Here is a 23,203-nt window from a genome sequence, read left to right on the forward strand (position 1 = left end):
CCAATTTCTCTGTCATCTGCCCACAAGATTAGCACAGATGCAATTTCAGTATCAAAAATGATCTTTCATTGGATGGAACCACTGTGTAGAGAGCAGACGAAAATAGGCCAGCCTTTTTTTGCATGATCCTAATTATAACAACTGCATTTTGCATCTATGAGTGACCCAGGCTTCAGTCCTTTCCATACTAATTCCCTGTAGTGCAAGCTTTTAAAATAAATCGTGATGTGGTTCTAAGTTAACATTGCAATTTCAGATAAAACCCAGCCTTCTGGGAAATGAACTTTCCTATAACTGCTGTGTAGGTGGGATCAAATGGGGATTGATATCACCTTATCCAGCTTCCTCCTTCACTTCCTACTGTAAAGGTCCAAGAAGAGTATCCTGGCTCAAGAGTGGCTCAAGTGTTTGCCGTATTCATTTCTCCATGAATATATCCTCTCTGTAGTGACCAACCTCAGAATTAATGAGTGCAGAGGGTTGTCTGTACCTCCTTCCTCAATTGTTCTGCTCTAGAAGTGTTCAGTAGCACATAAAGTTCCAGTCATTTACTTGAATTTAGTTTTATGTCCTAATTAGATATTGCTTTAAAATGTGGCAAGAAGTATTAGATGTGCACATGTGTTGTATTATATTATTTGAGCAGTGAAAACTGATAACTACTGCAGCTGCAGATCCAGGCCTGAGCATGCTAGGTGTTAAAAAAATGAAAATAGAAGTCCTAGTCTTCGTCCAAAGGGATTTATATAGCCCCAAACCACAGGTATCTGTCCTTTTGTTCCACATATGCTTTCTAGTACTCTCAGCTATTCATAATAGTTCTCATTAGTAATCTTACGCTTTAATGTGTCAGGGTCATTACATGTGAAACTACCCAACAAAATGCAAGACATTGACTTCACTGAAGGCAAAGGATCTGGTCTTCCATAGTGCAAAACATGGTCTGGCCAGTTCTAAGAGCCTCTGAGGTGCATTGTTTCCAGTGTGTACTCAGGACTTTCAGCATCTCTGAAGAAGCCCTTGAACCCTGCCAGGTGGGGTTCAGTAAATAGCTAGCAGTATATTAATGAAAGCACCCTGTGAGTGAGAAAGTCTTGGCACAACATGAACAAAAAAGAGTCAAGATCTCACCTAAGGTAAATGGCTATGTTTGCATCAAACACAATTATGCCAATTTATACCATTCCAAGATTTATCTATAAATGTTCTTACACTCGTATAGATGTAGAGATGTATCCACCCTGAGCACTGCAGTCAGACACAGACATCCAAGGCAGTTTGACTGCAGCAGTAGCAGCAGGGAGTGTCCCTGTCTGCAGCTCAGTGAGGGAATCTGCAGTACACCCCACCTTGGCAGCCAGGCACCTCTACTGCTTTCAGGCACATCACTGTGATTTCCAAGTTTTCAGGCAGACTTGGGAAACAGAGAAATAGAGTTTAAAGGGCCACTTGTAATATTTTTTCTACATAATGTTAAGCGAGCAGAGTTATGCTGTCAATTAAAACAGTCAGGTCTGCCAGCCTTACAGAAGCTATTCAGCTGAAGTACCTGAGTGTTGCCTTCTTCTTGGCCCAGTACAGCTATAAATACTTAATATTCATGGTGTGAGAAAGATCTTAATAAAAATATTTGGCTTGAAGTCTTGAATGTCAGTAGCTTCTCCTGAGGTCCTTACTTCATTAAATGCAGTCAAACCTCATAGATTAATTGGGGAAAATGCAGTGGAACAGGTGGGGTTATCTTAAAGCAACATCAGAGCAGGGAAATTAGAGATTTATGCTAGCTGTTACCTTCGACTTGGAGAACAAATTAGGTGACCTGAGCTACTAGAACATTTTTCAAAGGTAACTGTCAAGTGATCTTTTAAGCTACACACCTGTTCTGTTAAATACAGAAATCTTTCATGTTGTGGGTAATACAGCTCAGCAATGTCGCTAACAAAGGGACACTGACATGTTTAAAATTGTGCTGCTCTCTGGCTCTTTTAATGTATTTTTACACTGACTGTTCTGGCAGAAGAGCCAGTGTGAGTATGGACCTCAACATCAGGAGAGTCTGCTCCAAGGGATAATGAGGCTGGTGGAGAATCCAGGCTTTGGGATGATGCTCTAGAAATAAATATAGCACAATGGCACATATAAGGTAATGTAAGGGATTGGTGGGCTGGGAAACTCTGATCCATGAGTAGTCTGCCCTTCATTCACCTTGCTGAATCGAGCTTCTCCTTCAGCATGGGCCATAAGCAGCCCTGCTGCCTGTGGCTCTTTGCTAACCCCACACTGTTTGTGTTTAGCTAGCTGTGAAAAGGGACTGAGAGAATCGTTTCTTCAGTGCAAGGTGTTAATGTCAGTCTCCCACACACATCCACTCTGAGGCAGAACCAAATTTCCTTTTAAAGGCTCTTCAACTTAAAGGTGAAAAATGTGAATCACTGTTTCACCCAGAGTAGGTGTAATTTCTTTCCACTTGATTTACATGACAGTAACCAAACTCAGGTACACCAATATCTTCTTGCTCTTCTTTTTAAGTTTAAAAGTTTTATGAAGGCTTTGCTATAAGTTTGAAGCAAGAGGCTGATCTATGAAAGCATTTTGTTAGTTTCACTTCAGCTGCTACAGCTAACAAAACCCGAATATAGATGGAGTTGTTCAAGCAAAACACGTGCCTTTCATTTACATGTCTTGGTCTGGGGAGATAGTTTCAATCTACTGGAAAAAAACCTCTTGCTGTGGTACAAGAAAAAACTCCAGCAGGAAGGTTTCTGATTTTTATTTCAAAGGCATGTCCCTTCAGGTACAGACAAAGTTCTACTAGCCATTAAGGTTTAATGATAAAATTAATACACCCTAAAAGTTTAATAAATCCTATATAAGAATACATCTGTGTTCAAGGTTTATTAGAGGCTGTCAGTGTAAGCAGTAATTTAAGTGCTGTTAAAAATTAATAATATTATGTTTCAACAGACAGTTTAAAAGGGAAAAACACTCATACATACAGACAAAGGTAAGAGTTGAAAAGGTCAAGATTTTGACTACTATATAGTATCATTGCTCTATGTATTACAGGGGAGTGATGGCAACACACACTTGTTGAGAATCTGGACTTAGATTAAGATTACAGAATCCATTCAATGGGGACATCATTAGGTTGGACATCAGGAAGAATTCCTTTAGTGAATGGGTTGTTAAACAGTTAAACAGACTGCCCTGAGAGGTGGCTGAGCCACCATTCCTTGAAGTGTTCCAGAAACAACTGGCTGTGGCAGTTAGAGCTGTGGTTTAGTTGACAAGGTGGAGATCAGTCAAAGGTTGGACTCGATGATCTTGGAGGTCCTTTCCAACCTAAATTATTCTGTGATTCTGTGATCGTGAGACTCAAGAGGCAGTGATGTACAGGGTGAGGCAAGTGGAAGATCGTTTTCCTTCCCTCCACTTCCAATCTACCTTAGATCTCACCACTCCCAACAAGAATTATTTTGTTTTTCCTACAATGAAAGAGATTTTTTTCTTGCCTTCCCCCCCACCCTGGTAACACCTTCAAGTAAACAAATCTTTTTTGGTTTTATCCTAAAATGCTTGGATGAATTCACCTCTTGCTATAAAGTTCAGTGCTAGCCTTGAGGTACAGGATAGCAAAAATTCTATTTGACATTATATTTTTAGGGAAGGACAATACTGCATCCTGGTTCCCTTGCTTTAAAGCAGACATCTTTTTGGTAGTAGAGACATACCACAGTCTGTGTCCCCGCTGAAAGCAAATCCTACAGCAAATGGACCTTTTGTTATGGCTCGTGAGAATGTATAGCACTTCCTAATTTCAGGAAGAAAGTAATAAAAAAAGATGGCTGAATGCCCATCCAATTCTCTGTTTCTTCGAAAAATATAGATAAGAATGTTTTAGAAGGTAAACTCTTAATTGGCATGTTTCTCAATAATTTAAGAGGAAGGTTAAATGCATAATGAAGCGTATAAGAGGATGGGATTTTCTTCTGGTTTTGTTTTTGTGGTTTTTTGTGGTTTTGTTTTTTTGGGGTTTTTTTAACCTTTAAGATACCAGGAAAGTTAATTTCCTTGTAACTTTGCTTGAGGAGCCATTGGAGACCTCACATGTTCACTTTGAACCTTTTCTGCCCTGAAGAAAGACAGAGAGATAAATTTTCTCCTGAGTGTTTTTCAGTAATCAAAAGTCAAAATCAAACAGTGCGAAACTCACCTTCCTTCTCATTACTGAGGATTTATTTGCATAGCTTTTTCTGTTTTCATAATTTCCTCCTCTTCTTTGTCCAGAAGTCTGGAGGCTCTGAGGAATCACCTAGGAAAGGGTGATAAGAGATGAATTGTCACTATGACACAAATGTACAGATCCAGAGGTAAATATGTCATCTGATATTTACACTTAAAGACAAGGAAAAAGAACATAAACCAAACTTTCACCTCCTCCTTTCATAATGCATTATTAGTAACAGTACCTTTTTTCAGTAGGGTTCTGACATATGCTCTTCATTATTCTGAAAGAATAGCACAAGTTTAGCTTGATTTGTCATTGACATTGTTCCCTGGCCTTAAAAAAAATGTTTTCTTTTAATCCACCCCACTGAAAAAAAAATGCTGAATGAATTTCTAAAAGGTAGGTGAAATAGTTGCCATAGCCTGAAGGCAGCAACAATGTAAATGCTAACAAGTTACTCTGGTTTTACATGTCTGTTCACCTTTATACAGATTCTACCACCTCTGCGTCTCATACTGCATGTGTTAATGCTTGGGAAGTGCTTTTGGGCCCTATAAACAATCCCATAATACTCTTGAATGTATACTGAAATACCTTCCTCTAATTCTCTGATGCCTATTTAATAAGTATATTCTAGCTCTGCACATTTATGTAGCACCCACTTTACTGGGGGATAATACACACCCCATACACAGTCTGCCATTTTATTACCGTTTTTCTTTCTTAATTCAGCACAATAGCTTGGATTGTGACAATTGTTTATTCAGTTTTAAAAAAGTAAAAACACAATATCCTTCTGTAAGACCAGCCCACATCTTGAATCCATATGTTTGAGTGTGTAAGAAAATTGGATCTGATGCCCCCACCACAAACAAATTAAGCAAGAAAGTGTGACAATGGTGATAGGAAGAGCAAGGAGCAATCCAGTGTATAACTGTACCCTTTAGAGTGGCTTAATCAATGCAAAATTCAGAGAAAAGATGCTCAATTTCATTATGACCTGATGTATAGTACATTTCCCTTTTGTACAATTCAAATCAGAATATTCTTACTTAGGGCTGAAAAATAAATTTACAATCCAGGCCGTTTAGTTCACAACCTGTTGGGGTAAGAAACCTCCCAGAAGTGAGAAAAGCTTTCTGTGAGCTGAAGTACATTTGCACCAAAGCCTCTGGATCCCGACTGGTTCTTACTGAAGTAAAAGCCACAACATCTGCTGCTGTCAGCACCCAAAGGTTTCACCCAGAAGTGAGAAGCCCAGCACCAGCTGCCTGCCACAGCTAAAGCCCTTTGTGTCCAACACCAGGGCACCCTGAGGGCTTCCCCCAGCTCCAGGCAGGGTCCTGCTGTCCAGAGCAGCTATGGCACGGCTACCAAAATATTTTCAATTTTTTTTTTCAGAGGCTAGTAAAGTAACAAGCAAATTATAAATTCTTCTGGTGTGAAGGGTTGCAGAGAACAGCAACATCAGGGTCTTCCTGTCAGCCATGGTAGCTGCCTGCAAGCTACCAGGGGATCTCAGCTGTTGCAGCTTGCACACAGGTGAGGACAGGCTGAAAAAGGGACACTTAAAAGTTTAATCAAATGACATATTTATGCAGCCAGCTGTGGCCATGCTGAACCCAAGAATCTCCACAGAAACCACTTGTTAATGATCTCACACTAGATTTTAGCATGGGAAGGGTCAGATTGCAATTAGAAACATTGAACCTGTTCTTGATCTCTCTCCTGCAAAGCAACAGAGCAGTTCTAGGGCTGCAATGGCTGGAGAGGGAAGAGTTGGCCCTGGGAGAGGTGACTGGTCCCAGCCAAGGTTTCATAGGCTCAGGAATGAAAAATAACAAGGGAAAGAACAGGTTTCATGTTAACAGAGCAACTGGAATTTGAGCCTGAAGAATTTCAGGGGTTATTTTTCTTTCTATTTATACAAAATATAATTCAAATATAACTGTGTTTTTGTATGCTGTGCCTTTCAGCTCTATTTATAATTTCACCATCATTTTCAATCCTGGCTGATTAATATTAGGCCATTAAAATCATACTCAGATTTCTAAAGAAACATTCTCCTTTCTTATTGTTGTTGGAAGTGGTGAACTCTTGCCTTCCCCTATGGCATAGGATGGTTTTGCCTTTCGGCAGACTCTTAAGGCAAAGTAAAACACTTTCCCACCACGTAAGAGTCTCAGAAAATAGGCTCTTGAGGATATCCTTCTGGAATAGAGCTGCTTCTCTTGCCCTGTCTCAGTGCTCCAGCAGACTCAGCCTGTGAGCTTGGAATCATGGACTCCCACCAGTTTGGGTGGAAAGGGGATCATCTGTCCCAGCCCTTGCACAGAATGGGGCCAGGTACAAACCTGGGACAATGCTTCCTCTTCCCCTCTCACCAGGTATTTGCAGGGAGCCACAGGGTCTCCCCTTCTCCAGGCTGAACCAACACTGTGCCCCCATCCTCTCCTCAAACAGGGTGGGCTCCAGCCCCTGGGATGCACCTGCGAACCTGCTCCCATCCCATCACTCTCTCCTGTCTATCTGCTGCAGGGGCTTCCTCCAGCCCTGGGACAGCAGCTGCCTGCTGGCACATTGACCATCACTCCATTCCAATCCACTTCATCCCATAGCAGCTCAATTTCCTTGCCTGTTCCACATGCAGGGTGATCAGAAGTGCCACTAAAATCCACATTGTCTTTGCTGAGGATTAAAAGGTCCCATCCACATGAGTGAGCTGAATCCATGCTTCTATAAATTGCTCCCAAATGTTTGCTCATGCCATCCACTTCCACAGCAACTGCCTATGAACTCACACCACACATACCCTGCTTTCATCTGAGTGATTCATCATCAAAATGTCCTGACCAAGACCATGTTCTAACAATGGTCAGAAAAACATTGTTTTGTGTATTTGCCACTTTCCCTGTAAGATAATATCCTCACTTTAGTTCAGATGAATCAGAATGATGAATGAATTATTAATCTGGGCAGCGTTCAGATCTGGGGGAGGGGAGAAGCACCAACATTTATGAATTATCTTATGAATACAATATAAATTATTCAGGAGCTATACATCCTTCTCACAAAGGAAATCAAATATTTTCTGGCTGCAGTAGGCTGGCAGACTCCTAAGCAGAGAACGAAAGGAGGGAGGGAGGGAGGGAGGGAAGGAAGGGAGGGAGGGAGGGAGGGAGGGAGGGAAGGAAGGAAGGAAGGAAGGAAGGAAGGAAGGAAGGAAGGAAGGAAGGAAGGAAGGAAGGAAGGAAGGAAGGAAGGAAGGAAGGAAGGAAGGAAGGAAGGAAGGAAGGAAGGAAGGAAGGAAGGAAGGAAGGAAGGAAGGAAGGAGAAGAAGAAAGAAAGGAGAAAAAGAAAGAAAGAAAGAAAGAAAGAAAGAAAGAAAGAAAGAAAGAAAGAAAGAAAGAAAGAAAGAAAGAAAGAAAGAAAGAAAGAAAGAAAGAAAGAAAGAAAGAAAGAAAGAAAGAAAGAAAGAAAGAAAGAAAGAAAGAAAGAAAGAAAGAAAGAAAGAAAGAAAGAAAGAAAGAAAGAAAGAAAGAAAGGTAAATGCAAACAGAAAATTTAAGTGACTGGGATTTTAAAGACCTCATTGGGAAAGTTTGCCCATGTCACATTTACCTGTGACTTTGTCCACCATTTTAGGGGGAAAAAAGTGCTTTGTGCTTCTTTTTTTAAGATAAACACTTGTGAAGCTCTAGTTGTACTTGGGTTTTACTTGGGTTCATTTTACTGTATTTGTTTATTGCCTTTTGTGTGTGTGTGTTTGTATGTAATGAAATCTCATCCATTCTGTAATATGCCAAATTTCATGAACTAGAAGAAAACACCTTTAAGATTAAAATTGTATTCCTGCCTGTGGTAAATTTATCATGAGTTTAAAAAAGCTGGAACTCAATCTCAAAATTTCAGAAATGGAGGAATGACTATACACAGAATTTTGAACCCACTGGACTTACTGTTTTCCTTTTCGACCTCACAATCTTTCACAGCTGCAAAGGCTTGTGGTTAAAACAGAAAGGCAGCTTGTGTGAGTTAGGCAAGTGAGGTCTTTCTGAACAAATTGAAGATTTTTTTCCTTTCTTTATTAACCCTAAGGGGAAAAATATATCCCCAAACATTTCTTTCTACTTTACTTTGTTAGCTGTAGTATCTCCCACTCATTGGTGTACTTCTGCAAAGAAATTGTTCTGCCAAATGCAGGTGAAGTGTACTGAAAGTACTTAACTGATCTGTTGGATGGATCATGTAAATACTCTCTTTAAAAGGGTACTAATTGTAGAGATAATTATAAGCATTTTAAGGGACTCTTTTTATTGACAGCATAGCTCAATATTAGCAACCCATTTTATGAGCAATACAATCATGGAAAGGAAATGCTTACATTCACTGCAAAATTTAAAAAGTGCAAAATCCAATTTAGAGGGTGGAAAAGCAAATTAGGTATCACCAACAAGATGCCCTTTTTTCTCTCAGTCATTCTTTCACATGGGACCATCTCCAGGCAGAACATCAAGCCTGAAACCTGTCCACAGCTTCATAATAAAGATCTGAAATTTGCTTTGCATATTCTTCTGCAGAAGGAAAACAAGGACAAGCCCCTTGGCTGCTATAAATGGAAATAGCTCTATCGGCTGTAGCAGTGCTCTACTGCACTGCACTTCTTCTGGACATGCTTCCTACAATTTGAAGCATTTTTTTATGCAGAGGAAAAGGGAGGGGAGAGCCTGGGACACCATTTCCCTTTGCTGTCTCTCAGAAGTCACTTCAGATTGATCAACCTTAGGAAAAATACATTGCTTTAATTACATTCCTTAGTAATGTGATATTTTAACCTATTTATATCATCATAAATTCTTGTGCCTTACCCAAACTCAGTTTATTTTATCCCTTGTTTAAGGGAAGGCATACTGCTGCAACTACCTCTACACCATTAAAGTTCTATTTAAAATGATATTTAATAAGAAAACTAAACCTGTAACCATTCTAGTTCCCCATTCTAGTTAGTTCTAGGCAAGCCCCTTGCTCACCTTTGCTTGGACATACCTTTGAGGGTGAGTAGGATAGCACTTTGAGAGGGGCCTCGTATTGTTGCATGAGCTCAGGCCCTTGATGGCTGGCCACAAACACCTCCATGGCTGACCTCATGCTAACCTGCAGAACAGGGTTTTAGTTTCAGAATCATAGAAACATTCAAATTAAAAAGTGGGGAAAGACCTTCAAGGTCACGGAATCCATCCTTTGCCTGACCACCATTTTGTCAACCAGACCATGGCACTGACTACCACGTCCAGTCATTTCCTGAATACCTCCACAGATGGTGACTCCACCACTTCCCTGAGTAGCCCATTCCAATGATTAACAACCCTTTCTGTGAAGAAATTCTTCCTGATGTCCAGCCTGAAAATCCCCTGGCACTGCTTAAGGCCATTTCCTTTTGTCCTGTTGCTAGTTGCCTTTATTTTAGAAATAAGTAGGGGAAATTGCTTCTCTACAATTCTGTCACTACAATGTCTTCCAAGAAAAAAACCAGAAACTTCAAGAAAAAAACTCATTTGCTACTCTCAAAAAGAAGGAAAAGCATCAAGAAATCATTGCTGCTCTGTTCCTAGGTTTGGGTAGATCAGGGGCTGAGCACAGATTAATCCCAAGCTTTGAGTTCTGATTACTACTGAGAAGTAAAGAGTCCATGGTCACAATTAGATGGGTGTTCATAAGGATCCTAATACAGCGCTAAAAAAAGACACCTTGCAATGCCTCTGGAAAATGCATCTGGAACAACACAGCTGCTCTCTTTGAACTGACAGGATGCAGCAAAGGACTGCTGGCACCTTGGTCCTGATGAATTCAGTGGGGTGTCTGTGAGGGTAAAGGCCAATGTGTGAGGTCCAAGGCACGTGGCTTTAAATGAAGCATGTTTGTATATTGCGTCTGTGTGTTTCTTGTGCAAATGCATACACATAAAAGTACACTTATGGTTGTGAGCCCTCACAGACTACTGAAAAATCAGTAATTTCATGGGTTTGTTTTGTCTGATAAATAGGATGATTTTTTGTTAATTTACAGCAATTTGTAGACTTAGTAAGAGAAGATAACACCACAGTTATCAATCACCCCACCAGAAAGTTCAGGCAATTGGTGCCTTTGCAAGCCATCAGGAAGCTCCACGGAAGCTCATCCTTACAGAACACAAGCTGGTTAGCTTCTCCTGGCACTGGGCAAATGGAAGAGGCAAAAAGTAATTATATTCTTTTCAGTGACCACACTCCAGTTGCAAATGATCACGTGGCTCTGGCTTGCAGATAAATCTTTCTAGCTGGGCTACCCATTACTCTTACAAAAGTAAACATAAACACTGATGAGTGCAAACATAGACTGTTACAGAAATTCAGTGATATCTGAAAATCTTGCAGCTGCTCTTACTCCCAAGTAAGTCTAAGTTCATCTGGGGGACTAGAATTTGTAGAGCTGAGAAATCCAAAAGACTGAAAAAACCCCCAAAAAACCCAAGCCAATGTTTTCTATATCTGGAAAGGTACAGAGCAATCAGCTTGAAAAATTACATGTTCTCTCACCTAATCTTGAAGCTGATTCTGTGAACACTTAGTGCTGAAATTAGACACCATTTTAGGTGGTATCTTTTTAACTCGATGGGATCCCTATGTTGCAAAAATCCTTTGCATATTGCTTTGAGTATTTTTGCCTCAGGGTAATTTCAGTATCTTGCCCCTTTGTGTTCCAGTAGGGAAGCATGTGAACAAATGCACAAATATGCCATGGTAGATATGGAAAGGCACTGTTTCTACTCTTACCACAAAGGGATTGATCTAAATTCATTAACATACAGACATGGAAAACTTGATTGAAAAAATAATTGAAGAAGAAATTGCAAATAGCATTACACTAGAAGTCTTGTAAAAATGTTGGGTTTCCACATAACCTTTCTTTTTAAAGCATTTAAATTTTGATAATGTATAAATGTTTATATTCAATTCAAAGTTTTTCTTTAAAAGAAAAGAGGAAGAAACATAGTAAATTTAATAACTATAAACCCAAGTGTAGTTTCAGTTCCATTTTTCTTTATATTTATGAAAATTTTGGGCTCACTTTGCATCTCAGTTATGTTTTCTCCAGTCTTTCATGGTTGACAGTTAGAGATTTATTTTAGATAAGTTAGATAGCATTAGATGGTTAGCAGCCTTTATTTTAAAAAAACCCACAAAAGAACAAGTAAAAGCTTAAGGCTGGCATGCTAATTCTATTCTAAGGGTAAGTAAAGAAACATTTTAGAATGAGAGATTTTGTGTAAATGGTTCAAAATATTTCAAGTTGACTCACAGTTTTTAATCCTTCATTGCAAAGTTTTAATTTAATGAAAATGAAATATTTAGTGTTGAAAATAAAAGAACAAAAGATCCTAGTACAGAAAATACTAAACAATGTAATCGGTTATGTTCTTTTAATATTTCCCCTCTTAATCAAGAAAAAAGAAAGAAAAAAAAAGCCAGCAGCCTACACAGAGCCAATTACACAGAAAAATCATAAGCAACTGCAGCCTGTGAAATATTGCCAGTCAGAAATTCACCATGACACAATGCAGAGGAAGTTATAGTTTGAAGCCCAAGCTGTCAAATCTGAATTTGGAAGTCTCAAAATGCATAGTTAAGCCTAGTGACATTAGGAAGATATTCAAGGGAGATGATCAAGAGGTACCCAGGAACTACCTCATTCCTATTATCTCCCCTAATTCATGTTTCTAATACAAACATTAAAGGAAATGCTGAAATCAGTGAGGAAAAAACCCAGCACTGTAGGATTCAATGAAAAGAAGGATCCATGGCATCTGTGGGAGGGAGGGAGGGAGGGAGGGAGGGAGGGAGGGAGGGAGGGAGGGAGGGAGGAAGGAAGGAAGGAAGGAAGGAAGGAAGGAAGGAAGGAAGGAAGGAAGGAAGGAAGGAAGGAAGGAAGGAAGGAAGGAAGGAAGGAAGGAAGGAAGGAAGGAAGGAAGGAAGGAAGGAAGGAAGGAAGGAAGGAAGGAAGGAAGGAAGGAAGGAAGGAAGGAAGGAAGGAAGGAAGGAAGGAAGGAAGGAAGGAAGGAAGGAAGGAAGGAAGGAAGGAAGGAAGGAAGGAATTGATTTGAGAGTAAGGAGAGTTTTCCTGGTAAAGAATGAAAGAATAGTTTTGGTTGTATTGAAGGTTTATACTGATTTATTGAACCTGTTTCTCCCTTGCTGCTTAGTCTTTCAAAACACTTTCTGTGTTACTTAGGAACTGCAACAGTAAAAAACAAACAAACAAACAAAACCGAAAAACACTACCACACACACCAAAATACCCCATTACTTATGCGGGGTGTGTTCATCCCTACTGCATACAGTGTTTTTCCAGTAGTTAAAGGGATTTGAAAATTAAGGGTCTTATTATATTCTCAAGAAAGTAGTGGCAAACCCACTTTTGGAACAAGACAGAAACTAAAAATTTATTTTATACCTGAATGTCTTCGTTTTAAATACTTAGTCTTCAAACATAGCTGGCCAAAGCATGGAATTAAGAAGTATATTTTCAATGATTAAATATTAATTTTTATTTCATTTTGCATATGATAATACTGCCTTTTAAACATTTCCTAATACTGTATTTTTAATTTAATAATCAAAAATGAACCAAGTCTCTTCTCCCTCTAGTGCATTTTCATTCGTGTCCATGTAGAACACTGGACTCCATAAAGAGAGGCTCTAAACTGTACCAGGTCAACTACAGCCATATAGAAATTAGGACTGAAAGGCAGGCCTGATTCAATGCCTGTGTAATAGTTTGGTTTACTGCTGGAGCAAAGGGTTTGGAGATTATCCTTGATTTCCTCTCTTTCTTAAATAAGGCTCTGGGAAAAACTTCTGGAATATGAAGAAAAACCCCTAAGCCAAAAACTTCAGAGAAAGTGTTTGTTTTAGACAAAGCTATTCCTGTTAAAAATAAAAATACAGTCCACACACACCTGCTGAAATAATGCAGGTGCAAATTGGGAATGCAAAGTAAAACTTCTTTGTTGTCGGGGTATTAACAATGTTTCATGAAAATTTGTATCAAATAATTAATACGTTCAGCCAATCACACTTTGGTTTCTCAGAGGTCTGTGCTTGAAGGTTTGCTATAAAGCACCATTGTGACAGTCTGCTCTAAGCACATCATGTCATAACGTGGGGCTTAGAACTTCTTGCTGCCTTTTGAGGCTCAGTAGTCACGCTTGGTTTAAGATTCCAGTCAAAGGACATCCCCACCAACTGCTTCACTGGTTAATTTCCTTAAAAACCTGCTACTTGCCTGTAATTTCGAGCTGTAGCTCTTCCTATGTGGGATAGACTGAGAAGTCCTCTGATAGCTCTTTTCCCTTACGTTCATTCTTCCAGAGGGTTGAGTTACTTCATTGATAAGTTAAATGGATCACTGTCTTTAAAAATAAGCCTTTTCCCAATCCTTTTGTCATTATCAGTACTCTTTGTAGTTCCTCCATCATCCTTCTTGAAGTGCAGATAATTGAATGGGACTACTTCAGCAGACATCACACCACCAGTGCCAAGCAGAGATCACTCAGCTTCTGTTCTCCTTCCTGACACATCCATTTCTTTGTGCCCAGTATAACAGTAGCTCTTTGCGCCACGGCACCACACAAGGTTAATTTTCTTCCAGAATTGGCATCACATTTATGAGTTTCTTCTATGAGAATCCTTCTCCCCTCTATTCACTGTTCCCCAAAAATGGCAGCTTGCATCTAGAAATGATACAGCATACCTTGTGTGCTTCAGTAGCCATAGAGATTGTGTAAAGAAAAACTATTTTAGAATTCTTGAACCAAAAATTTTGCATTTGGCAAGGGAAGCAATCCATATGTCTTACATTTTACAACAGTGAATCATGCTTTAAATCCTGAGTAAGCCCAGTGAATTAAGTGAAACCTTTAGAAGTGTGAAATATTATACAATGCAATGTCAATATAAACAGGGAACTGTTGCAGACTGCATCTACACCACTCTCAGTCTAAAACAGGAGTGCACTTCTGAAACTCATCTCCTGACTCTCTCCCATGCTGAGCTTTGGGACACAGACCAGAGCGGTTTCTGAGCATGAGAACTGCTTTCCCTTTGGGTGAAACTAACCCAACCAGCGCAGCTGAGAGCATGTGCAAGGTGCTCCTGTCAGGCAGCCTGCAGGACCAGCCTCCAGCTAGACACCCCCAGCCCCAGGAGGCACCCAAATGCTGACGTTGGTGCAATGCAGACACTTGGTCCTTACATCCCTGTTTTATCCTGTCCACCTGCCCACAAACATGTCTGTGTCTTGTTTGTTTGCTCCTCTGCATGTACACCCCTCAGGAGAGGGATGGGGCTCTCCCCTGGGGCTTGTCCTGACAAAGTCCCCACTGGGGACCAAAGACCAGGATTAACAAGAATACTTCAGGAAGATCAGGCCTTCCCAAGGGTAGGCTCCTGGTTCCCACCACACTTTAGCCACTTTGAGAAGTGTGCCAGCAAGGCTGCTCCTGCTGCTGGCCTCAGAGGGTAAGATAATCCTTACAGAACCAGGGGAGACATCTGACAGCACTCTCACATCACTCAGAATTCATACACCTCCAGAAAACCTGAGCAACTGGGGTGATGATGCATCATTATCATCTCTCACCTCCATAGCACAACCTCCTGCTAAGTCTGGCTTCTCTGCAGGAGAACTGATCTTGTTCACTCTCTAGGTGTTTCACTCTCTTGCAGCCAGCTCCTAGGTAGAATGACTTTCTCTTCTAAAATCTTTCATGGGAGGAAAAAAAGGTTTGAAATGATAAACTGTCCCAGACATTAATTCAGCACAGCTGGGGCCATGCAACACTGCATGGATGAGGAAAGACAAGAAAAGAGATGATCACCCCTCTCTTCTTTCTATTCCAGACTGGCAGGAGGCCAAACTGTCTCTAAGAGTAAATTAGAGCAACATAAAAAAATCTCTGTTCCATCTGAGGATCCTAAGGGACCTATACTGCTAGCTCAGCCCTTCGTGTCAGCCCACTAAATAGATCAGAGGAGTGTAGATTACATACATCAAAGTTTCTGATTTATTTCACTTTAAGTAATAACAAGTACGTGTTCAACATACTAAAGAATATCTTCCATATAGTAGATAGGAGTGTTGCCCTAACTTATGTAGATTTTTAGAAGAATCACCAAATCTGTTCTTATGATCTTTGAGAAAGAAGCAAAACCACATTCGGTGTGATGTCTACCTAACACAGCGTCCCTGAGCAGCAGATGGGCATTGGTTGTATAATGGCATCCGGAAGGAACTATGAATAGTGCATCCCTCCCATTTCCAACCTCGGCAGCAGAGTAACAGGATCAAAATTCTTATCAGAGGTTATTAGATTAGATTGAATTCCTGTTAAAGCCTGAGGAATCTAAATCTTCACATCTCAAAATTGTGGATGAAAAATGATCACTAGAAAGTGCAAGTATTACAGGCCACATGAATCAAAGTAGAGAGAGAAATAGGATAGAAAAAGGAACAGACCATGCTTCCTTTGCAAAATCAAAAATTTTTTGAGTTTTGTCTTCCAGAAACTTTGAAACAAGGTCTTCTAGTTTACTTTTTTATTTCTGATAATATCGTTTCACTCAAGTTGTCTACTTGCACAAGTGGTCATGAATTAAGCAAAATCTTTAAGTCTAGTCAAAGATATCAATAAATTAATATGTGAAGAAAAAAACCAACAGTGATGGTCTCAATTCCTGAAAATATCTTAGTCAATCAGAATTTCCTTCTAAAATTGGAACTCTTGGTATTAACGAGTGGCTAAGTGAGAAAATGTTTTTTGATGCTGCAAAGCAGTTGTTTCTGATGGAGCGACTCCATCAGAAAATTTACCTGAAGAATATCAAATACTGTAAAGATGCTCAGGAAATAGAAGTCAAAGCTTGCTGCTACAGAAGTGCTAAATAGTAATAATAATGTGCTAAATATCTTTACTTTCCCACCACGAATAGTTTGGCTGGACACCTCATAACAGGAAAGCAAGGGATTTAACATATTTTTAAGTGTGAGAGAGCAAGGGCCTACCATGTCACATTTCCATGTATAGAATATCTACATATAGCAACATGTGAATGGCATGGTGTCTGTCTGTCCCAGCAGTGTGGGGATATCTATTCAAGTTCAGCTTTCCCCATTGTATCAAAAGTTTGCATATGAATTTGTCTTAAAAACTTAATTAGCAGATACTCTTTTTTTTTTTTCAGTCCATAACAGGAGTAAATAATTAATCTTCATTTCAGGCTTTTTTTTTCCTTTATATATATTTTTTGTTGGAAGAATTATTTAACTAAAGTAATGTAAAAGAAGAAGCAATTATTTATTTTTTTAATTATTCACTTTTTCAAGAGAATTTATTTTTATTTAGAGAATGGAAAACATGGGGTGAGGGGAAAACATAAAAACAGTTATCAACACAATACAAGATGATTAAGCACTAGAAAAATAACAATGGGTTTCATCTTGTAAAATACAAAATATTTTGCCTTATGATCCCATAATCTCCCCAGCTGGCCAACCCTGCTCGCCCTTGACTTTGATTGTTTCAGGTTAGGGTTTCCATTTTAATGAGGGTAGGAAACCTCAGCTCTGGCTCCCTTCATTTGGAGCTGCAGGGCTGTGGCACTGCTGCTGATCACCATCGCAGCGTCATGAGTTAGGGACCTGAAAAAACAAGGCTCTTAAAAAAATGGTGATTTCTTTTATACATGGTCACTTTGGGGTCTTCTCTTACACAAAGGCCAGAATTATTGCAATGGCCAGAGTAAGTGATTCACTCTTCTATCTTTTACCTACCGTCACTTTATAGTTGGGCATTAGTTTTTTCATTTTAACTGGAAAAAACCCAAGTCCTTATCATGAGTCTGTACAGCTCCTCTTAGCCAAGCACAGCCTGAAAAAAGTGCCTTCCTTGATAACCTTCATTTGAAGTTCTCGGCAAGGATTACGTCAATATTTAACCCGGTCTCCCCGGGGCTGGCTGCCCGGCTTCCCGGCGTGGCCGGGACACAGCTGTACAAAAGCAGGGATGCGGTCTGGCGCAGCATCAGTTCGGAAAGCGAGGGGCGGGCGGGTGCAGCCCTCCACACCTGCCCTCCCCTGCTTGTCCTGCTTGTCCTGCTCCCTGCAGGACTGACTTAAACTCTACCAGAAACTGGCAGCGGCGGCTGTGCCCGCTTAGAAAAGAGGAAAAGTCACTTCCTTGTATCCGTATGACGTTGCAATTTAATTTTCTTGCCATCACAACGCCTTCAGCTGCCCACCAAGCTTTCCTTGCCTACCTCTGTGTCCCTGCCGGCTCAGCAGACGTGTGGCCAGGCCTGGCCAGGCTGGGCCCAGCTGTCCTGGCGGGGACACGGTGGCTCTCCCGGCTGGAGGCTGCAGCACGGCGGTGGGTCCATGGCCAGGCCGAGCAGGATGAGCTGTGCTGCTCCTCAGCAGAGAAAACCCCAACACGCGGCTGGGAAGGCTGCCAGGACAGACCCGCGGTGCTGCCGCCCACCAAAGCCTGCGGCTCCGGGCATCCCGCTGTCCCGCTGCCCCCTCACCACGCAGCCCTCCTGGCCATGCTGAGCCACCTCCTTAGTGTGGGGGACAAGGACGGACCTTGCACAGCGGTGACAGCTCCATCGCCCTCCCCACAGCGCACCACGAATGAGTCTGAGCTTCCCCGCTGGGCGACCTAGCCTTGGAAGCTCTGCAAGTCATGACTTAGGACCATTTTCTCATTTGTAAGCCCACAGCACTTTAAAAGCAAGCAAACAAAAAAAAGCACAGGAGCTTAAAAATTCTGGCCCATCTCGCTATGAATCTGGAGGGTGGTTTTTGTTTGTTTACATTGCCGAGTAATAAAAACGTAATGTAGGTTTTGCATTTGGAGAAAAATAAGGCGAATGGGAGCTTACTGAGAAAGGGAGACACGTGTCTGCCTGTCTGTCTGAGCGCAGATGGCCTTGCACTGCAGTCTCGAGGCTCTGAATATGAAAATGAATCACATCAGCCCGCAACATTTCCCAGTGTTTCGGGAGTTCTGCTTTCAGCCCATATATGAATGTATGTAGCAATGATCTTTGTCGTCCTGACTTGGGTGATGTCATATTTTTCCATTAGGATACGAGGTGACAGCACATTTGTAGGCTTTGGGCTAAATGTATAACGAGCGTGAAATTCCTTTTAATGTCAAAATAAGACCAAAAGAGAAAAAGAAAGAGTGGAAAGGTCATACGGAAAAAAAACCCCTCCAATAATAAATATGACTTTTGGGGCCGCGTGAGTCTGGCTGTCACCGGGATGAGCCCACCGAGGCAGACACCCCGGCAACATCCCGATAATCTTATTATTTGCATGACATTAGCCATGAGGCCGGGGGGGGTGGGGAGGGGTGGGGGAGGGGAAAGGGGAAGAAGGCCTCCAAAAGCATCCTGGCGGCCCCGGGCGACCGGCAAGGGCCCCTCCCGGCCGCGCTGGGGGTGCGGTGGCAGCCGGGCGGGGCCGGGCGGGCAGCGGCCCCGCCGCGCCGGGTCGGGGGCTGGGCGCGGCGCGGATTGGCGTGCGCAGCTACTCGCGGCGGTGCGGTAGCGGCGCGCGGGGCCCTGCGGAGCGCGGTAATGATGTCAACTTGTTATTTACTTTCCAGCGCCGGGTGACGGCGCAGCGCGAAAGGAGAATCAATCAGCCGCCGGGTGACCCGCCAGGCGCAAAAAACCGGAGCCGCGCGGGGGAGGGGAAGCACATGGAGCCGCGTTGCATCATCCGCCCGGGGGTGGGGGGGACACGGACGGGACACGGGGACACGCGTGGGACGGGCGCGCAGGAGGCCAAGGAGTCGCGGCGCCGCTGCCCGCGGGTGTCGCGCCCCAGCGAGATGCAATAAAGCCGTTTGTACTGATTCACAGCCCGCCCGGCCCCCGCGCGCTGACCGGGCACCGCCGCTCGCCCCGGGCCGGGGCAGCGGTGGCGGCACGGGGAGCGCTCCCGCAGCGCCGCCCGGGCTGTCCACCCACGCCACTGCGCGGGTCCAACGGCCGCGTCTCGGGCTCCGGAGCGCGCCCCGCGGTGCCCTGCGCGGGCAGCGCCGGCCACAGCCGCCCGAGCGGGGCCGGGCCGGCCGCGGGGCCAAGCGTGCGGGGACAGAGGGCGGCCGCGGGCACCGCGCGGCCCCGCGCGCCGGGCCGGCACCAGGGAACGCGGCGCTGCCCGGCGGGCGGGGGAGGGGAGGGCAGGGCTGCCCTCCGTGTGTGTGCCCGGTTTGTCACCGGGTTTCAGTTGCGGGGGGGGTGTCAAAGCACAACATAACCACAGGCGGGGCGAGGGCTGGCGGCACCCCGGGGCATCCCCGGGGGCGTTGGCGGCGGCGCCTCCTCGAGTTGCGCGTCCCGGCGTGCGGGACCGAGGCAGGTGGGGGAGGGCGCGGCCGGTTCGCCCCCCACCCACGGCGGCCCTCCCGGTGCGCCCCCTCCCCCGCCGTCCCCTCCCTCGCTCCCGCCCGGTGGCGGCGGCCCCGGGCGCGGCTGTGGCTCCCCCTCGGCGCCGCTCCCGCCGCCGCCGCGCGTCCGCACCGGCCCCGCCAGCCCCCCCTCACCGCCATTCCGCCCCAAAACTTTCCGTTTCCCCCATCCCACTCTCCGGGACTTCCTTGTGCCGCCCGTGCGCGCGGAGGGGGGGGGGGGGAGGAGGCGTGTGCGGCGGCGGCGAGGGGGGATTCGCAGCCTCCTGGCAGGCTGGCCGGGACCCCGGGGGAAGAGGAGTTGCACCATGCGCGGCAAGTGAGGGAAAGTCTCCGCCAGCAGCAGCGCCGCCGCCCCCCGCAGAAGTTGGGGCTCTCCCCGCCCGCGGGAGCGGGAGCTGTGCCTTTAACGCCCGCTGCGCCGCGAGGTGAGTTCCCGAGGCGGATTATTCATCCCGGGGACCCTGTGGTGGTTTCTTTCCCCCCCATGTTTGGTTTATTTTTTTTTTTTTCTTAATTTCCCCTTTTCTTATGCTTGTCCTTCCCAGTGAAGCCCCCCGAGCCCAGCCCAGCCTGGGGCCCGCTGCCCCCGGGCGTCCCCTCTGCAGCCTGACCCACCCGGGGGGGGAGGGGGTCGCTCAACCGCCGCTTGTTATGACGAAGTTTTTTTGAACCCGGACGTTTTGGGTTCTGTTTGGGGGTTTTGGGGGTGGTTTCTATGGGCCGAGGTGATGTGTGTGTGTGGGGCTGCCGTGCCCGTGGCGGGTGTTTTGCAGCTGCCCCCGGGCAGAGCGACCCCGGGGCGTGGGGGAGGGGAGGGGGGCAGTTTCTCCCTACTTCTGAGATACTATTTTAATGTATGAGGGGTTAATTAAAAAAAAAAATAAATGCACGGGGTGGTGGGGGGGGAGAGAAATGCGAGGTATTCACGCTCCAGTGTGGAGTTTGCAGAGCCTGGGTGGGGGAGGGGATCCCATTCATCGCCAGGGCTTGAATCAGCAGCGGGCGGAGGGGCCGGTCGCTCCCCTACATCGAAGTTTACTTCCAAGTAGGTAAACAAGTTCGCTCCTCGCCCCCCACCCCGCGCCCAGCCCCCCGGAGCCGCGCTGCCCCCGGCCCCGCTCCCAGCGCCGCGGCCGCCGGGGGTGGGGGGAGCCCCTCGGGGCCGGAGCTGCGGGGCCGCCGACCTGTTGCACATCCCGGGCCGGCGAGCCCAGCCCGGGGCGGCGGGGCGGGCGGGCGCCCTGCCCCCGGCGCTGTCACCGGCCCGGGCAGGGTCCCCATTTTGTGGTGCGCGTTCAATCTCGGCGGTGGGGCTGATAGATGGGTTCCGTGCGCGGCTGAATATTGGTGTGGTGTGATGTAAAGCGAATGACCCTTGACCTATTTAATGATATGTTGTCGGGTTCTCGGGCAGGCATCCTGCACAGCGCAACAAGGGGCAAAAACACCAAGCCACACCCTGAAAGTTCGGCTCGCATATTAATTCCTCAAAGTCGGCGTTTAGACGGAATAAAGGCTCCCCTTTATGTGTTGCCTTAACATGCCTCTTTGCTGTTCTCCACGAGGATTCGTACGGCGTTTCTCCCTTCCTGACGCACGAGCCGTGGAGTGTGGATGTGGATGTGTGCGGTGGGGGAGGGGAGGCGGGCTGTTCGGCGGGGCTCACCCACCGCCTCCTCCAAAAAAAGAAAATATTGCAGCAAAATGTTGGAGAAACCTAAAATATTCAATTGAAAAGGCTGATGATTTGGAATAAAATGGAGTGTAAAATTAAAATTTCAAGAGTAGTGTTTTAGGCTAATAGTAGGAAAATAAACATATTGTGCCAGAGGGAGATCTGATTGTAGGTAATAAATACAAGGTCTTTACTCTTGACAAATACAGTGTCATATCCTTCTTCCTTACCCCATTTATTAGTGGTCTTTTAACCAAGACTACTCGTATGGATGTGTAAGGTTTAACATGTGACTGCACGTATTGGGTTTAGGCCTCTCCCTGTCCTGCAGCCAGTGTTCTGTCATGTACAGAGACACTGGGCAGGTTTTAAATTAAATATATCAATTCTGTGATAGCAGATGTTGTTGGCAAAGAGAGCCAGATTTGTCCTAGTGTGTGTTTTGGCGTTGTTTTTTTGTTTGTTTTTGGGGTTGGTTTTTTGTTTTTTTTTTTGTTTTTTTTTCCTTTTTTTTTAGCTTTTTTAAACAATTACAGATAATAATTGCAACATCTCAACGACAGCAATAGTAAAACAGGGAAGCTTTCCCACAGAAGATTTGTAGAGTGGGTGGGAGGAAAAAGGAAAGCAAGAGGGGGAGGATGCTATCACATTAAAAATGCGTTAAACCTCTCCTGTGCTATATGTAATAATGGTAAAAACAGTGGAGATTTGAGCTGAGCTCCTGTCTTGTCTCAGTGTTTACCACCTTCAGTGAGCTATACAATAACCAGAGGCAGGGCAGCCCTGGATATACAGACTGGGGAATGAGATGCTGGAAAGCAATGCCAGGAAAGGGACCTGGAGGTCCTGGTCGATGGCAAGTTGAACACAAGCCAGCAGTGCCCTGCCAGCCAGGAGGGCCAGCCCTGTCCTGGGGACATCAGGCCCAGCACGGCCAGCTGGGCAAGGGAGGGGATTGTCCCCTCTGCTCTGCGCTGGGGCGGCCTCACCTCCAGTGCTGGGGGCAGCTTTGGATGCCACAATATACAAAAGACATTCAGCTGTTAGAGAGTCTGCAAAGGAGGACCGTGAAGGTGTGAAGGGCCTTGGGAGGAAGCCGTGTGAGGAGTGGCTGAAGTCCCTTGGCTTGTTCAGATTAAAGGAGGGTGAGGGGAGAGCTCACTGCCGTTACAGCTTCCTCACGAGGGGAAGCAGAGGGCCAGGCACTGATCTCTTCTCTGTGGTGACCAGTGACAGGACCTGAGGACATGGCCTGAAGCTGTATTTGGGCAAATTTTGGTTGGATGTTAAGAAAAGGCTCTCCACTCGGTGGTTGGGCACTGGAACAGGCTCCCCAGAGAAGAGGTCACCACACCAAGCCTCCTGATAGTGTTCAAGAGGCATTGGGACAATGCTTTCAGGCACGTGGTGCAATTCTTGGGTTGTCCTGGGCAGGGACAGGAGTTGGACTTTATAATCTTTGTGGGCCCCTTCCAGCTCAGTATATTCTATGATTTTAAGGTTGGTTTTCTTTGTTTTTTTTTTTTTTTTTCTCCCCCTAAGATGAAAAAGCATGTCTCATAAGCAAAGAGAATTAAAAGTTACATGTATGTGTAAACTGGACACTGGCAACTGCGCAACTCTCTGGGTCTCTTTGGACATAAAGAAGCCCTCTGCAGATAAGTTGTCATCTAAATGTGTACTCTGCTCTTCCCTCACCCAATTGAGTAAGATGACTGCTCTGTTCTCTGCTATGTCACTGCTGTGAGTTATGCTACTGCTTCTTCTTTTTAAAATG

The 23,203-nt window shown here is 44.6% G+C and overlaps 1 protein-coding gene across 1 annotated transcript in view; it reads left to right on the top strand.

The window, feature by feature from the left end:
• The first annotated feature begins 19,840 nt into the window (after nt 1-19,840).
• The window catches only part of TBL1X (transducin beta like 1 X-linked), a 191,870-nt gene continuing 188,507 nt past the window's right edge, over nt 19,841-23,203 (top strand). The window contains exon 1 of the mRNA XM_066176796.1: nt 19,841-20,173. The gene's annotated coding sequence lies outside the window, so the exon portion shown is untranslated. The remainder of the gene's footprint in view (nt 20,174-23,203) is intronic.

Source organism: Chamaea fasciata, unplaced genomic scaffold, assembly GCF_029207755.1.
Source record: "Chamaea fasciata isolate MVZ Bird 193981 ecotype frontalis unplaced genomic scaffold, bChaFas1.0.hap1 SCAF_2, whole genome shotgun sequence".
Lineage (NCBI taxonomy): Eukaryota > Metazoa > Chordata > Aves > Passeriformes > Sylviidae > Chamaea > Chamaea fasciata.